This window comes from Hippoglossus stenolepis, chromosome 3 (genome assembly GCF_022539355.2).
Source record: "Hippoglossus stenolepis isolate QCI-W04-F060 chromosome 3, HSTE1.2, whole genome shotgun sequence".
In the NCBI taxonomy this organism is placed as follows: Eukaryota; Metazoa; Chordata; class Actinopteri; order Pleuronectiformes; family Pleuronectidae; genus Hippoglossus; species Hippoglossus stenolepis.
The window spans coordinates 9367262-9385366 of record NC_061485.1 but is presented as its reverse complement, the minus strand read 5'-3'; the positions used below and the strand labels follow the sequence as shown (position 1 = coordinate 9385366).

Genomic DNA, 18105 nt, shown 5'->3' with positions numbered 1-18105 from the left:
TGAAATAACACGAAAAAAAACCTCAAACTAAGCAGGGACCGAGCCTTTCAATAGTGAGCGGGCTAAAAGATCCATATACTTCTTTCAGAAATCTCACTGGCAGGACGTCGATAACACACAATGAAGGCTTCATTTTGTTAATCACCTCCGTGAGAGTGTCTATAGATGTTGTGTCCAAGGCAGTAATTTGAAAAGAAACGGTGGTGTCCAGCGCAGGAGGGGGGAGTGTTCATTCTAATGCTGGAGATCTTGTTGACAAATAGAATTTAAAAAGTCTTAAAAATGTTCATGGGAGGAGTCCATATTGATATTTGGCAGACCCTCTGTGGCATAGTTATTAACATCAAACAAAGTTCCATAATTGTGCCTGTTCTGTCCGATAAGGTCTGATAAATACCGTGCTCTGGTTTTTTAAATCTCCTGTTTGCACTGTCAGTTTAGATGCTTTCCACTTCCACTTTGCCCATGGTAGGTGCATGTATGCTGTCAGTCATCCATGGCAGGGGATCTTTGCAGGTTTTTTTCCTCCTTAAATAGAGCAATTTGAGCCAAGATTTAGGTGCAAGTGTTAAGTGTGTCAACATCATGAGTCAATGTCAACTAAGGAGGATCAAAAGTGACTGGAGCGTAAATTGAAAACGTGAGAGCATCCAGGGTTCGGCTTGTTATTCGATTATTTTGGACCACAGATTCCCACATCATGGATTTTTTTGTCAAAGACCCCACCGTCCTTCAATAGCGTGTTGTCTATAGACACATCATCCAAGAGGACGTCATCAGAGGACGGTTATTTCCCCAGATGCCACTGCTGTCATAAAAGCATCACTTTGAGGTGTCATTCAAGCTCACATGTCTGAAAGCATCACACAGACCATCCTATCTTTGGTGATGTCTCCTCAGACCAATCCGTCTCACAGAGGAAGGTTAATCTGAATTGTAATCTGCATCATGATGTCATCCCTTGTTTCCACATCCACCGGTCTGTGCAGTTTGTGCCGTTTCTGTCGCACAGTTAAATTCAGCAATGACTTCTGCAGCAGGTCTTCCAAAGGTCACTCTCACAATGATGGCTCAACATTCCTGTTCCTTGTTTTTCTATGTATACATTGTTGTTTTGTCGAGTGTTTGATTCTGTTATGTTGAAAAGGGAAGTTCTTTCATCATCAAGCCTTGGCAGGACATTTAAGAAGTTTCCTCATGGGCAGGTACACAAGTACAGTAATGTTCAGTGTGTAGCAAAGAGCGATCGGTGGTGATGAAAGTAGAGTGGGGATGACAAGACAAGGTAGTAGCGAACAGCAAAAGATAAAAGGAAGGAATAATAGAGGGTGATGGGGACGTTCAGTGATTCCTTGATCTCTTTATTCCTTTGCGACTCATTGTTTTTACAGAAGAAGTGATTGTAGAAATTACTTTGTACTGCCAACTCACTTCACAACACCAGCACTTGTGTCTCGTTCTCAAGAGGAATATCAAGAAAAATATTTTACTTTCGCTGCAGCCGCTGTAATTTCCAAACAATCAAGTCCAACTTTCTTAAAAAGAGGTAAGAAAGTTTAGCTGTATTACGAATTCTACTTTCAGATGTTAAACACATGATTCTGCCATAAGCATGAAGAGATGTGCATCTATGTGTTTAACTTTGAACACATTGCTCTATTTTTAACACCCATGTGTTAAAAGGCCCCATTTTCAAACCCAGTTGCTTGTTGACAAAAATCTAACTGTGAAATTGGGGGGGGGAATGTTCAGTCAAAATACAAAGAGATGAAGTGGAAGCATCAAATGGATCCTTTTCAATTACAAAATTATGTAAAGTGACATCAAATCTTCTTTTGAGAAGATCATCTGATGTCAGACTTGTGCAGATATCAAACACAACTCATACAATTCTTATTAGATTTCAGCACTCGTTTGTTCAAAGGTAACTATTACTGGGGAAGACACAGACTATCGTATTTTTGTCTTTATTCTACGCTGCAATTTTCTGAGGCGTCTTCAGCCTGAAACTTTGTAATGAGGTCTTCTCGGGAAAAGCAGCAAGCTCACACACAGACTAGAGGAGTATGCATTTGAAAAATAAGAAGAGAAAAAGTGTTGTAGGGCTGACTGTAGAGTTTACAGCAAATATCTCTTAAAACAGTTTCCACCAAAAGTGCTTTAAAATTGCTCTTAATTAATGTCAAAAGAATTACAGTATATTTCAGAATACTTTTCATGAGCTGGTAATTTTTTTATAAAAATGCAAAGCCTGATTAAAAAACTGAATTCTTTGAAATATGATGTTAACCTGAAAATGTCAGGATAATGTTCAAACATGTCAGCCAGTCAAGGGAATTCAAGTTAGTCTGTTAAAGCACATTTAAAATTTGTTTCAAAATTTAGGCTTAAAGGCTAAAACATATGTTAAAGGACAAAGTGGTATTACTATTAAAATAATACTATTATTTGCTGGTCCATGCAAATATATTACATCCACCAAGTCTGCTCCGTTATCTCACATCCCACTTCATGACAAGCATACACACATAGCTGCTTCATAAGAGAGAATCCATTATACTGTACAAGAAGGTGATCATATGGCTTTCCAACATCAAAAACTGCAAAACACGAAAAGCCCAAAAAAGGTTGGTAATTGGTTTTCATTGTCTTTGCGGTCCAGACAAGCGGCTCCGGAATGCAATGACTAATACTGTGAAAATGTAGGATCTGAACAGTTGATGTTTGGATTTCTTGTCACAAGCTTTTCTGAGTTACTGACCAGTATAGTGAGGTGAAGTTGCATCAGGACAACCTCAGGCTGCAGGTGCTCTGGTCGGAGATTTCCTGACCTGCCATGGCTTGGATGTACAACAATAGCATCATACAAATCACTCCAACATAAAAAATGTATCATTCCCAACAGAATACAGCAGTATTTTGCTGCCTCGGGCTGCTCTTAGACCCCTCCAAACATTGGAACGATTTTAGTAGTGAAAAACAGTCTGGATACGCTGGAGCCTTTTCACATAGAATACCACTGCCCAGGGGCCTCATTTATAAAACAGTGCGTAGGATTCATTCTAAAAGTCTAAGCGGGCACAAAGGCCGAAAAAGGCGTTCGCAAAAACTATTCAGATTTGTAAAACCCTGCGCATGCACACCTGAATACAATGCTACCTTTATAAATCACTCTCACCCTGAAAGTGTGTATGTGGATCTGCCTCATATTCCGCCCTCTACTCGAATTAGGCTGTTGGTTTTAATGTTAATGATGAAGTGGATCATTAATGTGACTTCAAGTAAACTCCTCACGTGTGCCTCTCTAAAATGTTTGTTGCACATTCTCCAGTCAAAGTTTGTGTCATGCCCACAAAGTGGGGTCTGAAAGAGGAGTACGCAACGGTTATAAATGAGGCCCCTGGCCAGTGTGCGCCAAACAGTAGTTACACATCTTTTGATATTTTCAGTATGAAAGCATTTCAAATATATCATATATAGTATAAACTTTATTGTTGTAAAGAAAAAAAACCAAGAACATTGAAGCGTTCGTTATAAAAACAGCAATACAAAAATAAGGTTAATTTTATGTAAACATGTTGCGTAACTCACTTCTTTTCACTTATTTTAGAAGAGTTGTCTCATCCATTCGAGTGTTTTTGAAAAATCAAGCGTTAAAATATTTCAGTCGTGGGTCTCACTGTTTGGACGGACCAATTTACCGGAGCCTCACTTCAGTCTGGCTCCATACACAGATAAGAATAACCCAGAGCAGCTGCGAGAACCTTTTCCTTTCCCTGATCGTGTTATCTTAAAGACGTATTCTCTCACTTCTGCTGCATACTGTCATGTTTCTCAGCCCATGTTTTATTTCGCTGCTCTGCACAGGGGAGTAAGAGAAATTGCCCCTTTCTCTCTCTGTCTTTTTGACTCGCTGTTGAGCTCCCCTATTCCTTTTCTCAGTAGTAAATAATGCTTTTTCATTGCACACGTACCCCAGCTCAAGAGTGTGTTGAAAGCGTTTTTATGAAAATCAGGATCTGTTTGAAGTTGGAGCTCGTTCGGAACTTAAATCTCTTGGCCTTTTGTACAAAGAGCTTGATTGAATTTATATTACATTTTTCTCAATCGTCTTTATTTCATCAAATGTAATTTCTGAATTTCTGGGGGTTGATAACCTTCGCTGCAATCACTTACCTTTGATGTTTTTGGGAGAAGATTGCAGGAGGATAGAGAAGAAAGAAGAAATGGTGGCTGATCGACTTGGATATTTGTTTTGCTTTGTAACTGCTGTTTGAAGTTGTATACACATGAGGGGGGAGGGGGTATGCTTACCAAACCTTGCTCTGAAATGCCCTGTGTCTATTAATTTAGCGTTATACGATCTTCAAAAGTTCCTCTTGCCCAACCCCCTGTACACAGTCACGCTGATATTTTTTCACACAAGCACACAAAAAGTCACAGGCACACAAGTTAACGCAATTACAATGCACACGATGTTCAGACTTCAACACAAACACAATGCATCACTGAGGGCTCTGTCAGGCCTGTCAGAGTTGACAGCATGTCGGTCATTAGCATAGTTTTGACTTGCAAATCAATACATTTCTGGCTGTTTCAATCACTTGTTGAAGTCAGTGTCTTTGAAAGTGTGAACGAGTGGAGTACAAAACTACGAGTCCAATGGTGAGATGTTAAAAAAAGCTTTTGAGGCTCGTGAGTCTGCAGGAATATTTAGATATTGATAAACAGATATACAAACAGTCAACAAAGAGAAAGCGACAACTGCACGTGCTCTGTCTCACATATCTACACACACACACACACACACACAAAACCATAACCCTCACGGAAAGTCAGAGGACAATAATAAAAGTTACATTAACCTAAAACTAAACCTAACCTTATCCTAACCTTGAAGCAATGACACAAAACATCGATATGAGCGCTGCCATCTTGCACTTCATTTGGAGTCACAGTCTGCTCAGCAGTGATCGTGGGTTGGAGCCACGGTATCAAGGTCCTGTTGAAACACGCGTTCGACCAATCACGGGTCAGTTTCAGTCATCAACAATAACGTTTTTCCCTATTTTTATAGCACAAATAACTAATGAAAACCAATCTTACCAGAAAAAGAAAAACATTGTAAAATACATCATTGTGAGAAGAGCTACCTAAAGAAGGTTCCATCTACTAGAAAAATTAAGTAACGCACTTTGCCTTTTTTTTTTCAATGCCCTATAGAACAGCCAGCCACCAGGGGGCGACCAAGATAATTTGGCTTCACCTTTGTGGGGCTGACACATCCTTCTTGTCTTCTCTTCACCTTAAAATGCAATGATTTGACTTGAAAATACTTTTTGTCATCACAAGGAAGAAAAGTCCTCATAATGTGCAACATTCAGATATAGGTCCCAATAACAGTAGCAAAACCAAACACACACACACACACACACACACACACACACACACACTGAGTCATAACTTGGTGTGTTTTTAGCCATAGGGAAGTCCTTTATCCACATAACTAGATTAACTCACAGTGAGCTCTGATCAGCTTAATTTGGATTCAGCCTGCTTACCCCTCCCTGGTCTGCCCGTCAGTCTGCATGTTCATCTGTCATTCTGTCCACGTCAAGTTATTTGCCTGTACGTCTCTTCGTGTCACTTTATTTAAAGATCTCACTCCGTCAAGTCTTTAACAAGGATTACCACCAGCAAGTTCCTGCACACCTCACCACCCATTTTCAGCACCCGACCCCCCACTGTGACTCCAGCAAAGCTTATTTCACTGCAGAGTGGCTGTGTTTTTTATTGAATGATATAAAAAAAATCCTGTCCGCTTAGCGTGAACAGATAAATAATTATTGCATTTGTAAAAAGAAACACACTTACTTTTTTTTAACTACATGTAATGAACTCATTCTGTCACCACGTCTTGGCAGGGTGTCAATGTGGTATATTGACTGCAGTAGTGTTTTTGGATTGCAGAATCTTTGGGATGCTCCTTTAGAGACTGAGTGACAATAAAATAACACAGGTAATGTGTTATTCTATTGTCAGTCAATTGTCAATTTCCTGGATAAATATTTTGTTTCCAGAGAAGTGAACATTTCCGCAAATAAAGAATTGAATACAGTTTTCAAATCACTTCCACTTCAGGCAGCTGACAAAACATAATGTTATTTATCAATTGTTTATATGCGCCAAGCATCAAGTCTAGACAGAAGCGTTTTTGTAAAATGTTACTATTTCTATCAAAATTGATGTAATGACGCTATTCAAAGCAGCTGTCCCACCCAATTACAAAACCATCCTCTGTTCGACACGACACAATAAAAAACCCTTGTTGACACGGCCAGACATGAGTCTGCTGTTCTGTTTATAAATCTAACTTTATTTCTCTCTCTTTCTCTGTCTCACTCTGTTCTTATGTCATGAAAACATTGGCCTGTCCATTAAGTTTTTACCACAACTGGCACTTAAAGCCCGACTCAGCGTAACATCGTGAGTCTAAAGATAATCAACTCATTAATCTAACTTTAGGGTAATTTGCCAATCAAATATGACAAGGATGGGATTTGAACCCCCCCGCGTGCTGAGCACAATGGATTATAGTGGAATAAATGCAAAACCCAAGCGGTTACACAGCCAGACATGATACTGTCAATCAGTTATATCTGTTCATATATGAGAACTAGTGATTAAATATGTGGAATGATTTTAGTTTTAACAAAAAATCAATAAATATTCATACTTAAAGTCTCACATTGGGTTTATTTGCCAAAGATGTATAATGAGGAAAGGATTCAAACCCACATGTGCAGAGCTCAATGGATCAGCCGTCCCTCACCTCAACCACTTGGCCACCTCATCGTGTTCTGGCCTGGTGTTCCTCCTGGTGGTGGCCTTGTAGCTCACATCAGAAACGAGGTCCTCGGCAAAACTAGTACTCCATCAGTGTACCTGTCACTCTGAGGTGACAGCCCAGAACCACCCCGCCCACAAACATGCACGCACACCCACTGCACAACTACCCATACAGATGTTTTTCCATAGTACTTTCACCATTGAGTGATCTGTTCTTAACTATCATTTATTTAGTTGTGACAACAGCTCCAGGGACATTTAGCTTGTGATTAATTATTATAATTCTTCAAACTGCATCACCGAACCAATGAGGAAATGTTTGTGAGGTTGGTGTTTTGTAAATCCGTACAGGAGCGGGGATTGTAAGCTCACGGCGCACGAACCAGTTTCCCAACTAGTCACTTAAGACTTGATGGATGAGGAATCGGGAGAGTTTAGCCTTTCAGTACATGAAGACAGTAAGACAAGTAGCCTTGACTCCCATTACAAGGCTAAGCTTGTGTTCATTGGACTGAGGTTGCAATCCTGCTTACTCTCTTGACGGCCACAAGCCTTGTTCATTACACAAACCTGCAGAAAAAAACAGCAAGATGAGGGCGAAAGATGGAGAGAGGGACACGAGCTAGGAGGGGGAGCAGGATTGAGGAGGCATTGAGAGAAGAAGGGCCGGAGGGAAGGAGGGGACAGATAGGAGGACAGAAAGCATGAGATGCTGACGGAAAGAAGGGGGATCGAAATAATGAGGGATGGAAGAAAAGTGGGGATAAGGGAGGGATGGAGGAGAGGGAGGGGCCAGCAAAGAGAGAGCTGAGTGGAGCTGAGGAGGCGCCGGGCCCGGGGGATTGCTACGCGTTTATCCTCCTCTGCAGCAGGCTTCTGAAGCACTACCTCAGGAAAAGACTTTAAAGCAGGGTGGCTGCTGCTCTGCACTGATCTGTTAATACCCGCAGATACACAAGGCTTCGCCATAGTACTCTGGGGGTGGGTTGGGACAGTGTGTGTGAAACTGCATGTGAGTTTGTGTGTATTTTTTGTTATGTGTTCAAGGATCATATCATATCTCTGCAGACAATATCCCTTCCCCACCGCTAGCTCGCCTCAACCCACCCGGAGACATGAAGTTACCGGAGCGATTAAAAGATTAGATTGGACTATCATGTGGCTGTGTGTCAGCATTGTCACCTAAAGCTGCTGCTGCTGCTGGAAGGGGGTGGGGGGGGGTATGACCACCCTGTTTTAGGATCCTGTATAAATAGACCGCCGCCGCCCTCTGGGAATTGGTGTAAAACCTTCCCCAGAGCCGGAAAAAGCAGCAAAAAAAAGCTGGGAGGTGGAGAGGCTGCATTGGATTTATGTTGGCTGCTTCACACTTCCTGAGCTCTCAGGGGGGCCTATGATTAATGATTAATTCAACAAAAGTAAAGAGCCTCAGGCGAGATAAAGATGTGGAAGATCGGTTTCTTTGTGTGGAGCCGTCACATTTCATATGTGAGGTTTTACTGATAACGTAAACTCACAGTATCCACACAATAGCCTCATTTCCAAAACTGAGACCATTTATGGGTTCAATTTAAGGTCAATAAAAATTTGACCTTAAGGCAACGCAAGTTTATTTGTATAGCACATTTCAAAAACGCGGCAAATCAAAGTGCTTTACATGAAATGTGAAAGGCATTACAACAAAATTGTAAAAGCAACATGGACAACAAAGAAATCAAGAGTTAGACATATAATAAGAAAATAAGATAAGAAATGAGAGTGAAAATATTAGTGCGATGTAAGAAATGAGTAATTATTTGATTTAATAAAAGGCGATTGGCAAACAGGAACGATTTTAGCATCCATGTAAAAGAACTAAGATTTGCAAGCGGAACCACAAATGTGGAGCATAGAAACTGAACGCTGCTTTTCCATGTTTGGTTTTGACTCCGGGGACAGAAAGCAGTGTAGCTGTAAATACATCTTTATCATCCAGTAACATACATGTGCATGTTTGTTCATGTGTTTGTATTTTAAAGGTTTGACAGCAGTGCAGGTTCTTCTTTGATGCTGCTGGGTTTAATACGGAGCTTGAGAAAATAACACGTTATGTCTCTATGCAAAACCCACCTTGGTTGCACAACAGTCAACAACGTCATTCATCTTGAATTTCAATACCTTTCATGCAATGGAATCACTTTCCATCTGACTAGACTCTTTGTAATTGAATCGCTATTGTCGAGGTAGATTCAGGTGTAAGAGACACTGAAGTGTGGGAATTTCTATTTTTAACTTCCCCACTGATGTCATTTCTTCACAAGTTTTGTTCACACAGTGTCTTTGTTACATATTCAAATCTACACATGCACAAACTAGAATTTCTCATGTAGATATATTTTACAGGTTTACAAATGTACCAAATACACATTCCTAAAAATATTTTTGCAGATTGCTTTGCATGCTCAGAATCTTATTTACCATTATTCTAGCCCGTGAGATGTTCTCTGCTGTTCCATCTTTTAACATAGTTCCCTCAGAACATAGAGAAATGTTGTGTTTCCCAAATCTATTTCCGGAAATCCTGCAATAAACCTGTAACACTCCAGTATTAACCACAGATCAACCCAGCAACATGTGGAGCGGGTGCCAAAGAAGACTTAATATTAGTGGCTGGCAGATTGTTCTATAAGCAAAGTCAACTATTCTACTCTAAAAATCCCTGTTATTTTATGATTATATATATTTAGTGACGGTTGATTACAACTACATTTAAGTTAAAGCTTAAATTGTATCTTAATGACTATTTTGAATATTGAACATTATGCAAATCGTCCATAGGCTGGTTTGAGTCCGAATATTCTTGATATTCTTGAATTGAGATCTCAGATTGTGGCTGTTTGTTAAAAGTTTGTGATGTGATGTGTTTGGGAGGATCACAAACCTTTACATCACAGTGTCAGGCACAAAACAATTTGCCGGTGAGGGGACAGGTTAATGGACGTGTTAACGGTAAAGTACCGAACAACAAGCAAAGATTGGAGAGAAAAAGAACAGGGGGAGAAGTGAGTGGCAGGGAGGAGAAAACAAAACAAAACAATGAAACCATTGCAGGCTTGGTTAGAAATCACCACCATGTCGATGTGCGAGATAATCTCCGAGATTCGGCACTTCCTCAAGGACCCGTGCAGCCGCTCTGCAATAATCTAGAGGAGATTCCTTTTGTTTCCCACCACAAACAGTTTGACCTCATACTTACACGTCAAGACAAGTCCCAGGGAAGATGAGGATTGATTTTTCATCTTATCTCCGTTCTTATACTGACTTCACAACATATGTTGAACTTGCCGGTTGTCTTGTGTTAAACATCTAAATTCAAAAGTGCAAAAACAATTGCGGCAGGGAAATTCTCTTCAGTCACTTACGCACGTTTCCCCCAAGTGGTCTTGTCAATGTCACATATGTGGTGTGTCTCTTCCTGTGGGCCCGTTAGCTGTTTCCTATCCTCCCCGCGCCATTTACCCTCTTGATCAGAATCACCTGTACTCTCAGATAACATGACAGGCCATTAGAAGGACGCGGTTAACCAGGCGTGTGATATCGCCTGCAGTCGTCTTTAATGATGGTGTAAACAGCGGTGATCCTGGGTCACCGCTCTGTGCCACGTGCACCGAGCCTCTGCTGCTTGTGTGCAAGTGTGAACGACAGAAGCAGGAAATCCACTGCTGTATATTTTCATTAATCAAATACACAGGTTTAAACATTTTAGATACCAGTGTTCAAGGGAATCAATTCATCTGTGCCCCCAACGGAAATTGGAAATTATTCATAAAGTTAACATTTGTTGTTGCTCGAGTGTGTTGGGTCACAGGAGTAAACAGTGCACCGTGTCAGCCTCCTGTGATTGCATTACCATGTAAAGAGATTCAAAGAGATATTAGGTTCTGTTGTAATTTTTACGAAAAACACTTTCAATACGCGACATTTCATTTGCCGCACAGTTCAGAAACCCTACAGCTCTCTTAAAGGTTAATGAATCACTTAACGGCTTGATAAAAAAGTTCAAACGCTGGAGGTGAATGCATTTGTAATATCTGAAGTCATCAGTCTACCAATATGGCGTCAGCACTTGTTGTTGTTTCACTCTCCTCATTTCCGAATATGTCCTGTAAAAGTGTCTCAGCTGCAACATGCAGTCGACTGCACAGGCCCACGAGCGGATGTTCAACCTCCTCTGAGGTCCTGGAATTAAATTTGATGTTATGCGCTTGCATTTCACTCAGCCAAACATCTCCCCGGTTCAGATGACCTCCATTCCTGCCAGTCGAGCGAGATTGTAAATAATGTTCCACTGAATTAAGAGCCCTAAATCCTGCAGCTTCATCTTGCTGACAGAGTCTGCGGCTTGTAATCTGGACACACTTACAGGGCAACCGGGTTTCTTGGGATAGCGTTTTTGTAATGCCATCGTCAGGACAAAGTTTTGTGTGATTGGATTCCAGTTAGACTTTAATTAACATAGTTAAAGAGCTGCAACACAATCTCCGGGGACCCCTTGCGCGTTACACCCAAGGTAAGCGGAGAAGGGGGCATTCAGAGGCATGAGGCAGGTAATTAAATGAAGATTGTGGACTATTGAATGATCTCCTGGGCAAATACAGTGCCCGCTCTTCTTCCTCCCTCCTCTGCCTCCCTCTAACCCTCACTCTCCAGCCTTGCACCTGAGATGAAGATGACAGTTAATGATGGTGTTTTTTTAAAACCACTTAAGCCCCTGCCCTATAGCTCACTCTCTCCAGATAGGCCGAGGTTTTTTTTCTTTTACCTCCGGCCTTCTTTCATCCTCTCTCGAGTCCACACCATTTTTTCTCTATGTTCCATTAGCAAATTACCTCCCTGCTCTTTCTCCTGCTCTCCTTGTTTCCACCTCCTCACCTGCTCGCTAACCTTCCCAGAAGAAATTTCACTGTGCGAATTTTTTTTCTTCAAACTGGGCAGAAAAAAAAACACTCCAATAAGATTCATTTCATTTTTTCAGAAGTTGGAGAGGAGCCACAGAGCGAGAGAGAGAGAGCCTCGTCTCGGTCGGCGCTGTGGAGACGACTTGAAGAGCCTGAGAGCCGTCATTTGCGCTGAGTGGCAGCGGGGTCATCTGATTACAGGATGGTGAGTCTGTTATTTGCATATGCCGTCGGCTATGAGGTAATAAGGTCTGCGTAGCCTCTCCATTTTAAAAAGTGTTAAGACAACCATTAGTTATCTACCTCGGCCTGGATAAGATATTCTTACACATCTTTTTTTTTTTAGGAGAATAAAAAGTAAAATACTCGCTGTATAATTTTATCGTCAGTTGATGTCGGTAACAGCCATAAAAACGTTTGTTCTTGAGTTGCATATAGTAATTGGATGACAAGCCATAAAATGCAGGTCTTGTTTGAGGAATTTTGGGCTAATAAAGAAAATAATTCCACTGTAAAGCACACGAGAGGCGACGATAACACTGTCGGCAAATCTCCGCGGCATATAATCACCGAAATATCTCCTGCTGAATAAACACATTAACGTGATCCATTATTGCGAATAAATCTCGTACATTCACCACATTTTCTGTAAGCAAAGCCCAACATCTGCGTCGCATTTGGGCTAATCACCGCTTGATTATCACAATAAAAAAGAAGTCATTTAGTTAAAGCTGAGTCTTCTAAACAGGGAGACGTACAGTGTTTCCACGTCTACGTGCGATTCACTCAGTATTCTGTCCACATGCGTGTTTGAGCACAGCGTGTGTGTGTTCCAACGCTCGGGATTAGCCCACATCTAAAAAAAAAGTGCTGAGTCAGCTGGTTGGTGGAGCCCGTCACACAGGCCGCTCCTCGTCTTAATACGTCTGGTCCTGTGTCAGGTCTTTGGATATCAGGGTTAATATCTAACTGAAGGATCCAATCTTCAAGATTATGTGCGTTTGATTTGGTTCACACCATCTGCCATCAGATGTAATTGAATGTACTGCATGGTATAATCTGATACATCCGGGGGTGATGTTTTGCTGCTGCTGTCGTTTTGCGCGTGTGTGTGTGTGTGTGTGTGTGTGTGTGTGTGTGTGTGTGTGTGTGTAGTACTGTAGCCCATAAATGCTTTGGAATAATTCAAAATAGCCCGGACTTATGAGAGAATTATGCTCTCAGCTAAAGTCCTAACTCATTATGAGGAAATTCTTTTTTAATTTGTGTTGCAACATGCTACACATCCTAATGAAAATATTTTATAAGTTGGTATTCATCAATGTTTCCAAATTTGACAAGTTTCTGGTCTGACTGGTGCTGTAATTATATCTGTCAAAATGCGGGAGCTCTGATATAAGAGTTTACTTTTTAAAATAATTACCAATATTATTAGGTAATTATTAGATTATTAGTCACTCGTCATTCACCACAACCTGAGGTAATTACACTTGACACACTCATTGACATTTGGTCCGACGCTGCCATAGATGCCACAGTGAGCAGGTACAGTAAAGGGATGAGTGTCTGGCTCAAGGACACGTCGTCAGGGCACAAGATCACATTGGCATTCAAGGTGATTGATCGACCCTATGCTACAACCAAGTGTCTCTAAGTGGCTGATAGACCAACATGAGATCTTAGCTTCAGTTGGTCATATTTTCTTTGGGTAATTACCTCCACCCACAAGGTCATTGCCCTCTGTCTGTCTGTCTGTCTGTCTGTCTGTCTGTCTGTCAAAAATTAATAACCAAAAACTATTGATCAGATTTCCCTGAAATTTTGCGGAGGGGTGGGGCATGACTCAAAGAAGAACTCATTAAGAACCGGAGCAGAACCTGATAAATGGGAGGTTCATTCTTGGAGTGCCCTTCCTTTTGCATGTGAAATCCATACACAGAGTTTTATATTTCCCTCACCTCTGTTGTAGGAATAGCTTGACATTTCAGGAAACATCTTACACACTTTGCTGGAGAGTTGGATGAAATGCTCATGTCAGTGTGTTACATGTGTAGATACAGCCAGGTAATAATGAGGCAAGCTTATCCCTGCAAGCAGAGGGATACAGCAAACCTTTAGGTAAATGATCCACCTACAAGCACATCTGTAGCTTAACACACATAGAAACTGTGGCTTTATATTAAATTACCTGCTGAACTTTTTTTCTTTCCTGGGTCATTATAATAGTGAGGTTGCCAGGCAACTAGTGAAACTTAGACAAATTAGATGTAGTGGTTTTATGATTTTCTTTTTTTTTTACCTCTGGACACAGCAATGCAAGCTGTTTTAATCCCCAAGTCTGTGAGCTCTGCTAATAAATCTGCTACTAAAATCCACCATATTCGCTATCACCCATGCATATGCTCCCGAAATGCTCCAAACAGGAGGCAAATGCGTTTCATATGTTTCTACTCAGCTTCAGCATTTGTCATCACAAAAAAACAACAGCTACAGTAGACTCCAAAGCTGCATCTCGAGAAATACATGAAGACGATGTAACGTGCGATTTTGTTGAGTTTTTTTGTGGTTTTTTTCCCCCCCCTGGTGGATCTGCAGTTCAAAGAGGTAGAGGAGTGAAAAGTATGTCACTGGTACCAAGCCAGGATAAGGTATTACTAGCTTTAAATCCTTCAGCACTGATCAAAACCAGACTTACAAACACACAGAAAACTGGGACATCCAACAACACACGGCCCCGGTGTACACACACACACACACACACACACATACACACACACACACACTCACAGAGAGAAGTCATGCTTTGATGACAATAACTTGAACAATCACACCGACAGCACTAACCTCCGTGGACCCGTTCATGAGGCCAGGTGCCAGTCAACGATAGATCATGTGACAGGGGGATGCTGCTGTACTGTACTCTTTCTGGCTTTTAACAGACTTTTTATTTTTGTCCATTTTTAACAACTGCTCTATTATCAATAATTCATCAGCAGCACAAGGCCAAACATTATTATGTTTGATCTCACAGATACAGTTCTTCTGCTGTACTGTTCTTGTGTACAATCACTCAGCCCTTAGGCAACTATTACGTGTTGTTTTTACGGCACATAATAATCACTAGTGCTGCGAGTGTTGAAACAATAAGTTCAAATTCAGATGTAGTGCTGGGGAATAGTTTAGCTCAGAGGCTCTGGGATGAGGGGAGGTGCTCTTTTGAGTGTGTTGCTCCAGCCCCAGAGGTTTAACAACTAAAGATTTGGATTAACTGCCTCAAATGAAAATATGACTGTTAAGTCTGCATGTCTGCGGTGCAGGGCTTTCAGAGGCTTTTCCAAATCTCAAATTCTCACAGTTTAGTCAATTTTGTGACGTGGAAAGCTTTAATAAAAACATGTGGATATTTGCAGTCCATCTGTGTGTGAGGGGACGCGCGACTGTATTAGTTTCTGACATCAGTGTTTACATATACACGTATACGGTTTTTGTAACTGTGTGTGTGTGTGTGTGTGTGTGTGAGAGAGTTCCTGAGTTCATTTACTCATGCTTGTGTTCTCATGTGCCTCCATATGTCTCATAATCCAGTAGACTGGCACACATCATAGCGTTGGGAGCTGGGGAATTCAGAGCCATTCTGCCACATTCATCAGTCTAAAGACACAGACAGGGAGAACGTATGGGGCTGTGTTTAGCATATTACGCAAAATAAAGACAGATTTCGACTGTGAATCTGCGCTGAATGAGGAATCTGCTGTGGAGAATATTCAAAGGGGCAATTTTACACCAGCTTATGTGCGAGTGAGTGAATAGAGGATGCACACCGCCTGGAGACCACCAGATGTTGCACGAGGGAATCCATCTACAGCACGATTGACCAAGGGTGGAATGATTCTAAATTGGCTCTGAGAAATTGGGTCCTCGCATACAGGCAGATGAAGGGAATGTTTCGGGAACAGAGTGTTTTAAGAAAATCGGTCGCCATTCAGCTTCTTTCCCAGTAATGTTTGCAAACTGGACAACAGGTTTTTGAACATATTTGGTGAAAGGTTTGTTTTTGGTGCAGATCCCAGTTTAGATTATTTAATCATCCGTTAAGATTAAAGCCTTTTTGAAAACGTCTTTCGATCAACTTCTGCATTTAGGTTAATGCATGTCCTGTTCACGTCCCCTTTTTAAATGTGTTCAAACAAGTGCAGATTAAACTGTCTTCAAATATTTCTGTCATTGAAATAGTCTCACAGTATAGTGGAGCATGCAGACTTGACAGAGTATAGTGGAGTATAATGTGCATTGTTATTATTACATAATACAAATCTTTAGCATTATCATTAGTTGCTGCTGACAATTTAAGCTACTAGTAATGGCTTTATAGCAGTGTAAGAAAATATTTGTGTATTATAATATACTACACAATATCTGATCAGGGTAGGTAGGTAGAATATTTATTTTGGCAACTGAGAATGGCAACATAGACTGGTTAAAGATGTATATGATAAAGGTCACATAGGTTTAATCCTTGACTCATAAGTCCTACATGGAGGCCATCTGGCCATTCCATCCTGTATCCAGCAAATCTCCTGGGAACAATGTCACGATGAGACCGAAATCGAATCCAAAATTACAAACAAAAACAAAAGTGTGGTTATAACATAGTTACCGCCGAAGATATCAGTGGTCAACTTTTTCTCGCTAAAACCGAGCGATGAAACTAGATGATTTTAAACGGTTATTCAGCGATCCGAGGGTTGATCTTATAAACACAATAAAAACACGTCCAAGAATGGGACCGCTGTGTGTTCAAACCCTGTTATCCTTCTCCAGAGATGCTGTGATTTCATGGCAGATGGGAGAGGTGAGAAGCAACAGCATAGTGCACATTGATCATTACTTTCGGCAAACCGTGTTTGCGTGTGTGTATCCTCGAGATTGAAGCAACCGCTGGTTTAATCATCCGGCGTGTTAGCTATGGCAGGTGGCTGGCAGTCAGGCGTGCTCCATGTTAAATCCAGCTCCTGTTGGGTTTATTGATCTTTTATCTTTTAAGAAGTAACAGACAGGTCTTTTGTTTTTGCATCTGTAAACACCAGTGATGGGTGTAGGCTGGGAGGTTGATGTAGACATTGATTGTGACTGAATACAGCAGGGTGTGTAGATGTGTTCGGTGCATACAAATGTGAGGAAGTTCCCCTTTAAAGTTGCTGCCCCCCCCCATGTCCCATTACTTCTTAATCCATACATAGGAAAGTCTGTTGGGGCAAATGAGCGGATCCAGACAGTTGACCTCTGTCAACAGTCTGGCTACCTCAAAATAAACCAAGCAGCCATTCATGTTTTATATTTCACAAAACACATTTCCTCTGTATTACTATATAATATTATTCGTGCTCCTACAAGATAACATAGTGTCGAGAACAGCCAAGTTAGGGCCTCTTCTGTGATTCTTACATTCCGCTAATAAGTTCCCATAAGTCTTGTCTCTCTGTTTCAAAAGCTTTCCTCACATTCTGTGAGCTTTCAGTCCTTCTTTGACTTCCTTCTCTATCTTGCACCAGCTGAAAAAGAGAGAGAGAGAGAGAGAGAGAGAGAGAAAACCCACAGACTTGAAGCAGGAATGGAAATTCTGCCAGGCGCTGCCACCTCCTCAGATGCAATAGAGAACTGAGCAAGGGGATCTTTGAGGAAGCAAAGTGACTTTTAATGAACAGGCCCTTTATTGATCTGTGGACAAAACAGTCGTTAATTATGTGCGGGTGGGCATTTAATTGAGGGAGTGAAACAAGGTCCCTGCTTGCTAAGCTAATGCATGGTCAAGAATTAGGAGAATTTGATTGAGCCCTGTGCCATTGGGCTAAAGGATAAGACTCAAACGATCACTCAGCCAGCGCCTCTGGATTATTCCTCCTCCCTCTTGTACTTGTGCCTTTTTCTCCCTCTTCTTCTCTTTGTCTTTTTTGCGAGTGCCACTGCCTGTGCCATTCAAGTCCTCTTTTGTTTCCAAATTAGGAGGAAAATGCCCTCCATCTCCTCATTTTCCACAAATCTTTGTGCTCTTTTGTCATCTGCTCCGCGCAGCCTGACTCGTGCCTCTTTGATTTTCTGACGCATAAAAATGGCAGCAGGCAGGAAGTGTCTAAAATAATAGGGGATAAGGAAGACGAGCATATTGACTCAACATGCTGTGTTTGTATGTGTGCTTATTTGCAATTGCAGCCATGTTCCTGCGGGACTGTGGACTCGCTTTGATTTGTTCTTGCCAGTCATCATCAGGCAGCCCACTGTCTCATGGCTGTTCTTAGTAGGTCTGGTTATGTGCAAGCAC

At 41.3% G+C, this 18105-nt stretch overlaps 1 protein-coding gene across 1 annotated transcript in view; it reads left to right on the top strand.

Moving 5' to 3' along the window:
- Positions 1-18105, top strand: part of LOC118102254 (cadherin-22) — a 144093-nt gene that overhangs the window by 29867 nt on the left and 96121 nt on the right. Inside the window, exon 3 of the mRNA XM_035148318.2 lies at positions 11864-11991. The gene's annotated coding sequence lies outside the window, so the exon portion shown is untranslated. The remainder of the gene's footprint in view (positions 1-11863; positions 11992-18105) is intronic.